The sequence below is a fragment of the Notechis scutatus genome, chromosome 3, assembly GCF_049901735.1.
Source record: "Notechis scutatus isolate UNSWTSFEM ecotype Mainland chromosome 3, rNotScu1.2, whole genome shotgun sequence".
NCBI lineage: Eukaryota > Metazoa > Chordata > Lepidosauria > Squamata > Elapidae > Notechis > Notechis scutatus.
In genome coordinates, this window is record NC_142011.1 from 39,615,324 (window position 1) to 39,630,436 (window position 15,113).

Below are 15,113 nucleotides of genomic sequence, written 5' to 3' on the forward strand. Positions count from 1 at the left end.
GGTTCACCTCCTTTCTCCAGAATCCATTCTTACACATTCCAGTTGGTGGTGATTGGGGAAGATTGTGCCCTTGACCCCTACAGTTTGGGGTGCCGTAGAGATTAGCGCTCTATTTAACCAGTATCTATAGAAGGCCACTGGGTGAGGTCATCTATTGCCAAGGGGTGAGGGATAAATAGAATAGAACAGGATAGAATTATTTATTAGTCAAATTGATTGGACACACAAGGAATTTGTCTCCAGTTCCTAAGCTGATGGTATACATATAAACTACAAATAATAAATCATACTTATAATCATTAATCATGTTACAAACAACAATTGATAGATCATAAGAAAACAATAGAAGATAGTAGGAAAGATGAGAAAATATGACAAATGAGACAGTGCTGTGGGAATTAAGTATTCAGCAGTGATGGCATGGGGGAAAACTATCTTTGTTTTAGTATGCAAGTATGCAATTCTCTATAGCAGCATCCTGAGGGGAGAAGTTGAAATAGATTATGTCCAGGATATGAGGGGTGTATAGATGTTTTCTCAGCCCTCTTTCTTATTTGTGCAGCATATAGATCCTCAATGGAAGGCAGGCTGGTTGCAATTGATTTTTCTGCAGTCCTAACTATCCGTTGAAGTCTGTACCTGTCGTGTTTGGTGGCTGTGCCAAACCAGTTATTGAGGTACAAATGACAGATTCAATAATTCCTTCTGTAGAACTGTACCAGATTCTTAGGCAATCTGAGCTTTCTGAGTTTATGCAGGAAACACATTCTTTGTTGTGCCTTTTTAATAATGGTTCCAATGTTAGGTGTCTATTTCAAACCCTTGGAGATAATAGGATCTAGAAACTTGAAGGTCTCTACTGTTGATACTGTATCCTAATATTGTAAGAGGTAGTAAAATAGCTTCTTCTAAAACCTACTATCATCTCTAGTTTTAATAGTGTTCAGCTCCAGATTATTCCTGCTGCACCACAGGGCCAGATGATCCATCTCTCCTCTATATGCAGACTCATCATTGTCTCAAATGCGACCAATAACTATTGTATTATCTACAAACTTCAGTATTTTAACAGAGGGATTTCTTCCAGTTTTTGTTTTGTGCACCATTTATTTTTTATTTGAATGTTTAATAAAATTACTATTAAAAAGAGAATTTCAGGATTCATTGTAGATTTACTGAGCATATAGAGTTGCTTTGATGTTTGGCATCTGTTGTAAACATAAGGATTCATTTCTCATATACTGGACTCAATCACTTAATCCTCCTGAGCTGGATCAGATCAACCAAAAACAGCAGGGCATGAGAAAATGTGTAGCTGCACGCACCATCCTATTCACATCATCAGATTCAAGCTGAAACTGATCTTACTAAAATGGACCAAATAGACCTTTTAAAGTATTTATCAATGGAGGCCTCTGGCTCTGCATCATGGCAGAGGCATGCCATTTTATCATTACAAGTATTTTACAGATATGTCATAGCATGTGTAAAGCTCCACCATCTCATTTATTGGGGAAACTATTGAAGTCCCTGAGCCACATAAGCTCTGCTGAATGACTTTTCAATAATGAAAAGAAGACTATTACCTTTATTACCATGGATAAGCACAATACATCCTAAGCTGTGTTCAATCTTCTTCATAATGAGATTTAAATAATTTTTCCAAATCTTATTTTAGAAGTGAGGAAGAGAATGCAGTATCTATTTATAAATGTTAATCTGTAGTACTATCATCAAAATACATTTTTTAAAAAAATACGAGCCTTACCAATCAATTAACTATTGTTTTCAATTCCAGATTTAGTTTAGCAGAAAGTAAGATTAAGATTTAACCATAAGAAAACCAACCAACCTACAAGTAGCAATTAAGACCAATAAGGCAGGGGTGAAGAGCATCAGTTAATGTTAAGTATAGTAGTGATTTCATTTATTGTGTTAGCATGGTGAATTATTCTAAGTTTGAACTGACATTTTTTACAAATAAAAAGATGTGAAGACTATGCACTTTATGACTGAATTTCCAAAATCTTTAGCATTAATTGATCCTAATTACACTAGGCTTAAATCCAGGAAATTGAGGAATATTACAGACTTTTATTTTACAATTACCCCATCAACAACTGTCTTCCAGCAATATATTCCTTTGCTTTTCCTGACTGCCTACACGATTCTGCACTACTTTTGTTTTCCCAGTAACTTGTTTGTTGCTGACTTTAAGTACTTAATTACATCCTGCCTAGTGAAGCTGCTTGAATTGTTCTGTTTATCAGTGATAGTAAAGGACAGATAAAGGGAAACACATTCTGTTGCACATAACAAAGCAATAACTGAAGTTTGCATGGATCCTAGGGAAAATCAGTGGCAAGGTAAAAGTGTACCTTTACTTTCTGTTTATAAAGGATTATTTTAAGTATGGCTACATAAAACCTTAGGAAAAATGTCCCAGAGTTTTTCTATATAAACAGGAAGACTGAATCTGAAAGTCTGTTTGCTACTGAATCAGGAAGAAGTTACTGCATTTTAGAAAAAAATTCTGTCTCGTACATAATTTTTCTAACAGAGGATGGAGATTATAATGTTTAAAAACATTATGAAACAACAATATAATGGTAAAATGATGAGTAAAGATAATCCTATGCCCCCATTTTTCCCAACTTTCTAATCTAAACCACAAGTCTAATATTGCTGGTTGTCTCTCATTCAACTGACATTGCTTGTATCTATTCTCAATTAGTTTCCTTGCATAGACAAAGATGGCCACATCTATTTCAATCCTGTGAGCTACCCAGAATCATTGATGGCATACAAGTTTAATAAATAAACTATTAAAGTTTAATAAACTACTATCAGCTGAAACTGAAGAATGAATTAAACAAAAGAATAGAACACTGCATGCAACAAAGCTCTTGGAAGGCACAATTCCTGAAAACCAGCAATCTAGAAAATTAGAAAAATGGAGTAACAAAGTTAGAGTCAAGAAACAAGCACAGGATTTGAATATTTTATTTAAAACATCTTTAAAAAAACCATTACAAGTTTGGTTATTTGGTACAAATAGATGCATAATAATGGAACTGGGAATCAGGAGAGTTGAAGTCCATTTCAATTTACAGAAGAAAAATGGGATTTAAATGTAAAACATTGTATTTTTTAGTGTTGCAGGATCCATTTGTCTTTGCATTGACCTCACCTACCTCTTAAGGCGAAGCTGGCAAAACATGATGGAAGAGGTGTTATCATCCAATTTGTTGCAGGGTCTCACACTAATTAGGGCTAAGAGGGCATGACTGCCCAACATTTCTATGATAAAGGGAACGCTAGAATCTGGATCTTTTTGTTCCTAGTCTAGAAGACACCCCGCCCCAAAGTAGAAAAAATAGGAAATAATAGATATAAAATATAACTGCTTATTTTTATAATTGGCTTATAGTTTATAAAAGACATATGATGCCATCAATAGACATATAAATTAATTTATTCCACATTAAAGAACCATTCATATTCTTGTTAAAATAATTTTCACAATAGAATCAGGAAAATATTACCTGTATAATAGCTAATTGTACGTATAATCCTTACTGTCTTTTACAGCTAACATTTGGTTTCTCTTCTCTGAAAATATTACCTTAGTAGGGTCGAGGCTCTATGCTCTAATCCAAGGATAAGAAAGGAAGCATCACACTGAAGAATTGACCCAGAATACAACAAGTATTTGGACACCTTTCTGAGATCTGATTGATGCTTTTTGTTTTCAAACTAAAAGAGTAAGTAAGTTATTCTGAATTTATCACTTCTGAGCAGACTTTTCAAAGCACTTACAATAGTTTTGAAATATACCTGAATAGGAAGACAAAATATGTTTCTACATGACTGTTTCAATACAGAGATTAGTTTCTTTAGTGATTTCTACTAGGAAAATCAAGGGTACATCTTAGAACTTAGAAACAATTCATTCTTAAGTACCAGCCTCTGGTCTTTGACAGTAATAAATTTATTTGACTTGACTCTTAAGTACCATAATTGGTTATTTGCTCAACCAGTTACTATTCATTATTCATATCTTCAGCTGTATCTCTAATTTTCCCAGCTCTGCTACTATTCACATTAAAAAAAACAACCCAGAGTGTTCTTTGACTAAATTTTCTGTGTTTAGGGCAGAGCTCAAACTAATCACAAAACATTAAACACCAATCCCACTGTAATGTTTTTATATTTTGGGGATTCTTCAAATAATCTCATGGACGAATCTTGTTGAAACATCCTTGAATTATATTCACACTAGTGGTTTTGGTCCATAGATCTATAACATCCACAGGGCTTTTCCTTGTTTCCCTATAAACAATGAAAGCCCCATGTAGAGTTCTGTCACATCACATACTTGCTGTTGTATATTATCTGTATCCCCACTGCCAACCTTGATATTAATACACATTGCCTGCCCTCTGAATAAAGCAAAAAAACAAAACAAAAAACCACCCACTCTTGTGGGGAAAGATAAAAGTTGGCAAAATCACAGGGTCTTACTCAAGTGGGCATTTCCTTTGTAAACATAAGTAAAGGAAGAAGGCAAAGTACCAATTATTGTAATACTATTGTAATATTGGAACATGTGGGATAACTATCATTTACAAATCAGGATTTTTAATAACTTGAAAATTCAAGGTCAGCATATTTTAATATAAAATAGGACTCATTATCTTTGAAATAATTAACATAGCTCTTCTGAATTGAGCAAAAACAAATCTGCAGATATTTTATGTAAAAAATATTGTAATTCAAAGTTTCAGTGAGGACAAGTCAAAGGTAGTTACTGAATAGTAAACCTGTTCATATTCTTGATGGTATAAACCTATGATATGACAAAAATATTCTCTTTGGAATAGCTAATTTATCTATTAAACCAGGGCTGTCAAATTCCTGGCCCATGGGACGGATGCATCACGCGCTGGCCATGCCCAGTTTAGTGAAAGGGAAAAAAAGTCCTCATGTCACCTGATGATACCGTGATGATGTGAATTTGACACCCCTGTATTAAACACATTTTCTCAAAACACAATACTATAACAAAAGTAGATGAATTCCTGTCATAAGTGAGAGCTTGAATCATGATATATTCTCCAATGAAATATTTGTACCTACTGTATATAGCTAAGGTGTGTGTGTGTGTGTGTGTGTGTGTGTGTGTGTGTGTGTGTGTCAAACTTTGAAGTATCCCAAGCCACAATACAATAAATTACAAAGAAAATGCATATACAGCAAAGCCATAGATGGAATAATTTAAAATAAACTCCTTAGAATTAATTTTCTTTATTAATAAGTATGCATGAGGGTAAACGTGCATTTTATACATTCATACTATCTCAGTCCTCTGGTTTCCTCTTGAACCGGCATGCAAAAATAAAAAGGAAAGGAAAAAATTAAAATGAGGCATACTTCCTTCAACTGGGCACTTCAAAAGAATTTCTTTGAACTTGCTGTTTCTGACATACTTTTTTTTCAACCTGTATTTTACCTGTCAAATTACAGTGCATGAAAAATATTTCAATGATTATATTTCAATTGTCCTTTGGGTATTAAACCTTATCAGCATGATGGCAGTAAAAATCCTTCTTTGAGTCTAACTAACAAGCAATGGTATAAAGGTAGCTGATGAAAAAAACAAACAAACCTGGAGACAGAAGTATGTTGATACTTTCAGTTAAGAGCCATTTGTGATAAGATCTTTGCAATGACTGGCTTCCTCTTAAACAAATAAATGTCTGTGAAACTGATAGAATGAAGAAAACACAATAGAAAAATAAAAGCTTGGTGCTTTATTTAAAGGAATAAAAATATTTTTTCTAATTTTGGATTTCTGAACAAAGAAGAAGTCTTATTAACATAAATGAATGCATTTAATAGCCCTATTATATTCAGTTAAATAAGTGCAATTGAGTTTAGAAGCACTTAGTTTAGAAGCCAAACTAGCTTATTTAAGATTGTTATTTTTTTATGTTTGGAATAGTTTGATCTATTTTCATCTGCTTTTAATCAATGCTCAAATGCATTACTTGGAATCATTAAAAAAACTGCTTTCCCTGTACAGCAGTTCCAGAGTTTGAATGGCACGAACATTGATTTGTTTCTACGTTTTTGACTGAATAAAATCATCTTGCCCAATTACTTTGGGGGAAGGGTTAATGCTGACAAATGACAGGTACAAAAAAAGTGCACTGGTTTTCTTCTTCACTGCATTCTTTCTAATGACAAGTTCAAAAAAAGGAATTCTTATCTTAATTTACCTTTAATGGCTACTGCACTGAGATAATGAATTTACTTATCTAATAAGAACATGAATGTTGAAAGATTCTGCCTAATGAAGAAACAAATATTAACTTCAAATCCAAATCAAACTCCATATGTGTTAGCAGGTAAAGTACAGGCACATGATAGGGAAAGAACTTAGAGCAGCTGGAGTGCCTACAGAAATACAATGTGCTTTGAATATGTAGCTTTGAATAATTTTCCTTGATAAACCAATTAACAAGTACAATGCTTTTTACTCATTTGTTTAATTGGATTCTCTTTATTTAATTTACAACTTGTATGGAGAACAGATCACATATGTTATGTTTATGCAGACATATAGATAACTCAAGAGTTCACAAACTTTTAACCACTACTGTGTTTAACTGATCATTTTAAAAAATAAGTGCCCACTTCTCTACTCTTATTAACATTAAAATCCAGAATTTTCAAACATTGAACTCAGAAATAGGCAAAGTCTTTTTTAAACTATCAATTACCTAGACTTATCTTGTTGGAAGCTTAACTGATAGGGTAGAACTAATCTTTAATGAATGAATCTATTTTTCTTTTGTTTTTTCATTCTGAACTGGAGGAATATGCCTTTTTGAATTATTTAGAACTTGCAAAAAGAAAAGGAAACCAAATACAGGGGATTGTTAATTGAAGTAATTAAAACATTGTCAAAAAAAGACAGTCCCCAAAGTATTGACATTAAATTTACGACCAACTTCCTGACTATTTATAGCTGATAAATTAACACATTTCCAAAAGCAGAACACTTTTTTAAGAGTTAAATTTCAATTTATGAAAGTACATTTTGAATGAATTATTTAGTTTTCAGCTCAAATGTTAGCTACGCACTATTGCTGAAAATTTTATCGGAATCTTAAATAATTATGTAAAATATTTGAATAATGTTCCATTGTTTTCTAAATATACAAGTGATCCTTGCTTGTTGAATCTAATTGGTACCGAAAACTGCTTCATTAAGTGAAGAGAATGTTAAGTTGACAAACAATGTGACTATGTCACTTAGCAATAGCAATGCTAGCAGTCTCAGTTGCTATGATTAAACAAAGACCACATGGGTCATTAATCGAGGACTTCATGTGACCACAACTTCCTGTCAGCTTCCCCATTGGCATTGCTTATGGGAACTTGGCACAGAAAGTAGCAGTGTGACATGACTGTAGGAAGCTACAACATCCTAAGTATGAGGTCTGGTTATAAAGATCACTTGTTCAGTGCTGTAGTAAGTGTGTATGATCACTGAACAAATAGTCATTAAACAAAGACCATCTGTATTTCTGTTATTTAGATTTGCTTTTTCTTGAGGCATAGACAGCAGCACCTCATGTAAAGTGAGAAAACTCCCAAAAATGATGTGATTTCAGATCTACTGGTCATAGCATTATCACATTTAAAGTCTACATTTACTGTTGTTTTAAGAATAAAATAGCTCTAATCAATAGATTGAGAACTAGTTTGATATAGTAGTTATTGTAGTAGTAGTAATAAGGCATAAGGCTAGAAAGCAGGAGAGCATGAATCCTCATCTTGCTTTAGGCATGAAGCAAGCTGGCTGACTTTCGGCCAGTTATTCTCTTTCAGCCCTGGGAAGGAGGCAGTGGCAAACCACTTCCAAAAATCTTGCCAAAAAAAGATGCCCAAGCAGTCACCAAAAGTCAATATTAGCTGAAAGGTCAATAAATAAATAAACCCATAGATCAGAATTATGATATTGTTCAATGCATAAGGTTTTGGGTTTGTTTTCAGCATCGTTAAGTGCCTTAACATTTATCAAGCGTACTTGGAGTGCTCAGTCCTACTGCAAAAAATTATTTTTCCCTTTGATCTGACAGGAAATCTGTTTACTGCCACAACTTAACAGCTTTGTTTCATCTTTCTTTCTACCTAGAGCAAAACACTAGATATTAAACATTTGTTCTTGGAAAAGGAAAAGTGAATCTGTCTTAACTAATTTCAGGTTACAATGACAAGTGAACTAAGAAAAAATATTCTTTTAATCATTAATTTAGAGGAAAGCATATGACCACTTTGTACTGTTCCTGAGCTTGAAAATAGATTATTTGAACGTAAATGCTTAGCTTTTCAAGGATGTAAACAAATGTTCACTGTATAGTAACTTTATGAATGACTATGAGAGTTCAGTGAGACTTCCATCCAAGTTTGCAATATCTGAAGTGTCAAAAGTAGCTGGAAGATATCCAGTAGTACAATTATGCATATGATATGAATATCGTAAATTGAATTATCAGTAGCAGCCTATCAGTTCATGGGAACCCTTTATCAAGTTGTTTCTGTCTGTCAATCTATATAAATATAGATATAGAGAATATACACATTATATATAATTAGCAGGTTAAAAGATCTGATAAAATGAGAATGATAAAGCAATGAGGGAAGCATTTACAAATCAATTTATACTTTTGGAGTGATTTAATGTAACATACATAATGTCTACTTCACATGCAGATTTATAAATGTATTTTCCATTAATATGCACTGCTAGTAAAATTGATTGACTTATATACAGTATAGACACAGTCTATTTTTAAAAGCCAGGAATAGTTCCATACATTTCAGCTTAACTTTTTTAACATTAACTTTTTTGACAATATTTTTGATAATGAAATCATGAATCCTGTTCTACAATAAAATCATACAAACATCAGCTATTTCACTTATGAATCTGGCATTCTGGAGTTTATTACAGGCATTTTTATCTATTCGTAAGGCCCATTGAACACAATATTGGTGGCCCACTCTCATGGCTTTTTGGAAGAGTTTTAAGACTTGACTCTGATGTAAGCTTTCCTAATAGAGATGCTAGAACTTGCAGATGGCAATCATATTCCATAGACTCTAGAGAAATGATGCAATTGTGGTACTAACAGCCATACAATATTAAGAGAATTTCCTTTTTCTTTAATCTTAATATTTTCTCATATCTATATGTCTGCCTTATTTATATGGCCACCCATCTCACAACAAGCGACTCTAGGCAGTGTATATATTGTCTGCATCTTTTCAGATAAATGTTCGCTGTCAGAATTAGTCTAATATATCTCCGTAAGTGGTTCATGATAAAAAATGAAGGTGATAATACTATGCCTGCTGCCTTGAGTTCCTAGAGAAAAGGTTGAATTAAATATAACAAATAAATAAAAATTGAAACATTTTGTTTTGTTTTAAATCAATACGGTATATTGTTAAATGTATGAAATGTGAAGATGTGTAAAAACATCTCCTGATTGGACTATTGCAATGCACCCTACATGAGGCTGTTGAAAAGTATGCAGAAGCAGCTGCTCAAGCCATATTGGCTGCCTAAAGAACGGTACATATAACATCTTCGCTCTGCTAACCGTGGAGGGTTCTAGTTTGCTTCCAGGCACAATTTATAGGTGTTAGTCATCACCTATAAAGTCCTACATGGCATAGCACCAGGCCAGCTATAGAACTGACTTTGCCCTATCACAGCAGCCTATCCTACTTATTCTGGCAGGGGGGAGATATTCTGCAGACCCTGTCTGGTGGGGGTCTAGGAAGAGAGCCTTCTCTACCACTGCCTGCACTTTATGGAATATCCTGGCCCCAGATGTGAGGAAAGCCCTTAACAAAGCATCAAAACTTGCCTATGTGCCTTGTATGTGCCTACTAAGGCTAACAACTGTGGGGTTGGCCCGCCCAAAATGACTCCCTCTGCCTATATTAACTGCTAACCCCCCCATCATGAAATCTTTCACCACTTGACATTTTATGTAATTTTTATAACTTTAAAACTTTTTAATCTTAAATTCTGATTTTAATATTAATTTTACTGATTATATTGTACACCACCCAGAGCTCCTCTCTCAGATTGGTGGTTAAGAAATATGAAATATAAATAAATGTTACTGTTTAGAGACAGGCAAGACAGACAGAGACGAACACAATTCAAAGTGCACTGGAGATGTCTCTCAGAATGGTGATGTAATGTTTACAAATTGCCAAGCTCAGGGCTCAGAACAACAAGATAGATAGATGGATGGATGGATGGATAGAAAGATAGATAACAGGTGTTACTGGGATCTTTTCTTTTCCCATAAGAGTTGTTGCTGTCAATAAAACTGTAAACAAGGTAGTTGTATCAGAACAATACAATACAAACATACGGTATTACTTCTACCTCTATAAGATAGACGACCACAAACCACATAGTTGAAAAAAGATCAGAGTAAGTTGTTCATTTGATTTCAGTTTTTCTGAGACTGAAGAAACTACCATAGGTGCAACCCCTTCCTGCTAATAAAAATACATGGACTGTTGCTGAAATCACCAGGCATGAAACACATCACCTATATTCAGACAGTTGTCTTTGTAAATGTTGTATTTAGGCAGGAATAGACTTAAAAAAAAAGACAGAATGCATAATTTAAAAAATCAAATCTCATACCCATTATCCTTACGCTAATAGAACAGCCATAAACATGGTTATTACAGAGGCAAAGACCACTCTGTTCCTAAGTTTTGTTCCACAGAAATAAAATTTGGCATTGTTCCTGTTTTCTTAAGAAAAACGTGGATTTTGTATACAGAGGCCACAATTTCTGCACATTTAGGCCAAGAATTTTTTTCCCCTTAATGCTTTACTTTTTGCAGCAGGAAAGAGTAATGCATCTTAATTTGAAAGAAACTATTTGCCAAGTTGTAAAGGTCAAGGAGTGGCAGTTTATTCTGAGTCAGGATATTCCGCGGGACCTGTTTTTTGAGTGCTAAAGGTGATTCTGAGGAAACCATAAAACGCTGTGTAAGCGTTGAGGCGGAGGTCAGCACTTAACGAAACACGGGTCCTGTGCAAAGTAATTTGGAAGTATATTTGTCCTTGGGTGCTGCCAAGAGTGACACGGGGAAAAAAAGTAGGGAGTCCCCCACCCCTCCTCATCTTAGACAGCCCGGCTCTCTGCTTCTGACCGAAGGATCTCCAAATCCTCTCGCCCCCAGAGCTACGTGCGGAAAGCGCCGTCCTCCTTGGCATCTTGAAAAGCTCGTTTCCCGCGTCTCCTCCGAGGCGCCTCTCTCCAATGGGAGCCCAAACCCAGGGCAGAAAGAGGAGGGGGGGGGGGAAGGAAGGAGAAGCGGCTGCTCCCCTCACCCTCCCTCAGTCTCCGGGACCAACGAAGGCCGCCCTTTCAGGGCTGAGCTCCGCCCTCTTCGGCCCGTTATAGTACGTGAGGGGGCGGGAGCGCCTGAGAGTCGCGGGCTGTTGAGCGGCCAGGGGGCAGAAAGAAGCACCGCGTGTCTGGGTCGCTGCGTGCAACAGGTATGGCTTGGTTTGGTTTGGCTTGGCTGGCCGGTTTAGCCGGCCAAGCGGGCGGCTGCGTGGAGAGTCCCAGATTCTTCTAGTAGATTGCCCGGAGGAGCCTGCTCAGCTCCACGTGGCGGCAGAGGACCAGAAGAAATCCCCAAAGGCGGTGGGGAATTTCTCCCATGAGAGACTTGGGACTTTTTGGCTTTCCCCGGCGCTCCGGAGAATAGAACAATGAAGGGAGATGGAGGAAGATGGAGAAATAAGGGGAAAGGGCCGAAAGGGAGGGGATGCAGGCAAGGGCCGTGGGAGGCCGGTTTCACCTCCTTCGCCGCCGTTTAAATAAATAATAAATAAACGAATTGTCTTTTTCCCCGGCAATTTACTAATAAGGTCAGCCAACGCGGAGGCCTGGGGTGGGCGGCCATCGTGCCACGAGGACTCACTCCTTTAATGATGCTTTTTAATGGCTGGGTATTTGGGTTTGGGCCACTTCATCGTAGATTGCTTATTTATGTAACTAATAACGATTCTAATTGTGGGGGCCTGGGGAAGATCGGATCCGTCTTCTGCTTTTAAATCCAGTACATGTTGGAGGGAGGTGGGGGGGGAGTGTAAAGTAGGATTTGGATTTATGGGGTGAACGAATGCTCATTTCAAAAATGAAATTCTGTTGTATGGGGTTCGTCTGTGCACGAACCTTGTGGGTTTGCAAGCCGCTTAAGTTACAGGCTCCGCGATTTCCTTGCTTGCACGTGTGCCTCTTAATATTTAAATAATTCATTTCCCATATAAAGGGAAGTGCCGGATGATTTTGTCAGTTTTTCTTTATACTGGAATTGTTTTGTGTTAGGATGTTGTTCTGAAGTATTTTAGGATCCCGTTCTTCCAATGCATCTCTTAAGAGATTTCATGGATAATGCAGACATCCATATTTAAAGTGCTTGCAGAAATTTGCTAAATGAGCTGCTGTCATCTTATTAACATTAAGGTAATAGGAGACAATAAATGGAAGTAATGTATCCATCCGGCTGATGAGCAGTGTGTTTTGAAGCAGCACTAAAGTCTAGCTAGTGTTTACATAGTGTGGAATGTAGAAGTATAATGGTACTTGCGATAAAGGGTGAATGAAATTCTTAATAGGTACGTGAATAGTTCACAAAATTTGGAACAAACATTGCTTTTTGAATTCATTGTGTCGTTGATTTTGGAAAAAAACAAAATTTATGGCAGTAAATATCTGCCTTTTTCTTGGGGGAAGACATAAGTATTACGAAAGAGATGGGTGAAAAGAACTCTTATTGTTTACTGTGTCTTTTTTTTTTTTTTTTTTAACAAAGATCTTTAAAGGGTGCTGATATACAAGATGCTGAAATGAACTCCAGTATAGAATCAATTACACCTTTATTTTCTTTAATCCCAAATATGCTCTTTAGTTAAAACTCTGAATACATAACGTTTCATTCTGAGCTTCCTGATTTTTTTTTTTCAAATTAAGACTTTCAGTTACATTTCCGAGTACATTGCAACAAACTAATATTTGAATTGCAAGAACTGAAATAGATTTCTAAAATAGATATGTAGATAATTTGCCTAATCCAGTCTATGTAAGCCTTGGTTCTGTATATTGAAACTACTATGTATTTCTAGGATTTCCATGTTATTAGTTTCTGAAATGTTTTTAGCAAGGTAGCAAAAGATAATAAATTTGCAATAGTATGGGAACGTTAATCTTTTAAGTATTAGAATGGGTTTCCACTTCTATCATTCTTCCTTGTCTTACTCAGAAAAGAAAGTTTTTGTGAATTGTATTTCATGTCTATTGTTAATGCAGGTGTGCCCTTTTGTGGTATGATGATTATCTAACGACTTTGTTTATTTTTAGAACCAACACTTATCATGTGTGACTTAGTTGAGGCTACAGTTGAGTTGAGGCTCTTCTATAAAAATGATATCAGTTGCAAATAAAGTGTCACTGCAAAAATGTTGCTGGGATTGCAGTGAATAAAATTGCTTTTTGTCTGTTAAATTTTGATACTCTTTAGAATGATAGTCATTATAGACTATATTTAGATCTTCAGTACTTATTTTAAAAAATATACAAATGTGATAGTGTATTTTGTATTCACGTAATATGTTTACTTAAAAGTTTTTTTTTTTTTTTCAGAAAATCTTGACTAGGTTTTTTTTCTATAAGAGTGGAGGATTTAATTGGAGGAAAACTATATAGTTTGACAAAATTGAATATTGTAAAATTTCCTTATGTGGAGGCTTATATTTGGAAATTTGCTGGTTCAACAAAATAACTACTGCATATTGTAAATCGTCACTGACTTCAAGCCACTTAAGAAATGGCATGTATTTTTCTTTCTCCATATGCATTAATGAATTTCTATGATCAAGAACATGTTGGAAGATATGAGGAGTAGCAATGCCATTTCTAGTTGAACAGAAAGGAAATAAAGTTTTCAAATATGAAAGCACTGAAGTATTAAAATTGCATAATGCTTGCATCTGGCAATTTTTACAAATTTCAGATATCTATACCATTAGATTACACTATTTAGTGTCATTTATCTAAAATGGACAATATTTTGGGAAGGAATGATGAAACTGGTAAAGAAAAAAAAGCAGCTTTACTTTACTTAGCTTTTATAAGCTTTCGACTACATTCCCAGTACTGTTTATAATTTTGTGGCTACAAATGTGCCTCTGCCAAAAAATGTTTCGGTTTTTAATTCAGCTTGAGTCCAGTCTAGTCCAGTCCTTTTTTTGCATGTTTACCTAGAAGACTTAACTACATTTTAACAGAACTTGTTTACATGTAAAGGCCCAGTTACGTAGCAATTTGTAGCCAGGTTTGATTGATATTAGAAAGCTAAATAGTCTCCTAGCACACTATGCTACTGCTTGGCTTGGAAACCACCAGAAAATCTGAAGGCTGTAGTCAAAATTGGGGGGAAAAATGGAAAAAGAACGGACAAACTATAAATTCTCAAGAAAACTAAATGGTGTATCTATGAAATCGTCAGATACCAAGTTTGCTTCAAAGAAATTTAATGTATGTATATACATTACAGAGTATATGCAAATCAGGTATAGCTTTTAGAAATGAGGCATGCTCATTCAAACTAGCTCAATATAGGATTGAATCTGAATTGCATGTTACTTTGGATTTTTGAATCATATCCTTTAAGGGATGTATACTTGCTTTTGTATGTAAAATATCAGCAGGTATTCAAATAAAACTATTTCTGATTTATTTGCATTACTGTTGATAATACCATGAAAAGTTTAATACCCTGGCAATTTTGCAATATTTGGCAAAATTATTTAAAGTTTGTTATTAAAAAGGATGTTGACTTCAATGTTCTTTGTCATATAACTTCTCAGCTTTTGTTATGTGGTCATGGGGATGGTGCAATGGTCAAAAATGGCCATAAGTCACTTTTTTTTAGTGCTGTTGTAACTTTAAATGTTTACTAAATAAACTGTTGGAAGGCAAGGACTACCT

General features: G+C 35.2%; 1 protein-coding gene across 2 annotated transcripts in view; it reads left to right on the top strand.

The window, feature by feature from the left end:
* The first annotated feature begins 3,744 nt into the window (after nt 1-3,744).
* SLC16A1 (solute carrier family 16 member 1) overlaps nt 3,745-15,113 on the top strand; it is a 46,290-nt gene continuing 34,921 nt past the window's right edge. The window contains exon 1 of one of the 2 annotated variants that reach the window (XM_087959577.1): nt 3,745-3,764. The gene's annotated coding sequence lies outside the window, so the exon portion shown is untranslated. Of the gene's footprint in view, nt 3,765-11,374; nt 11,615-15,113 lie in introns of those variants that run through there. The other variant, XM_026675165.2, reaches the window with a different exon arrangement.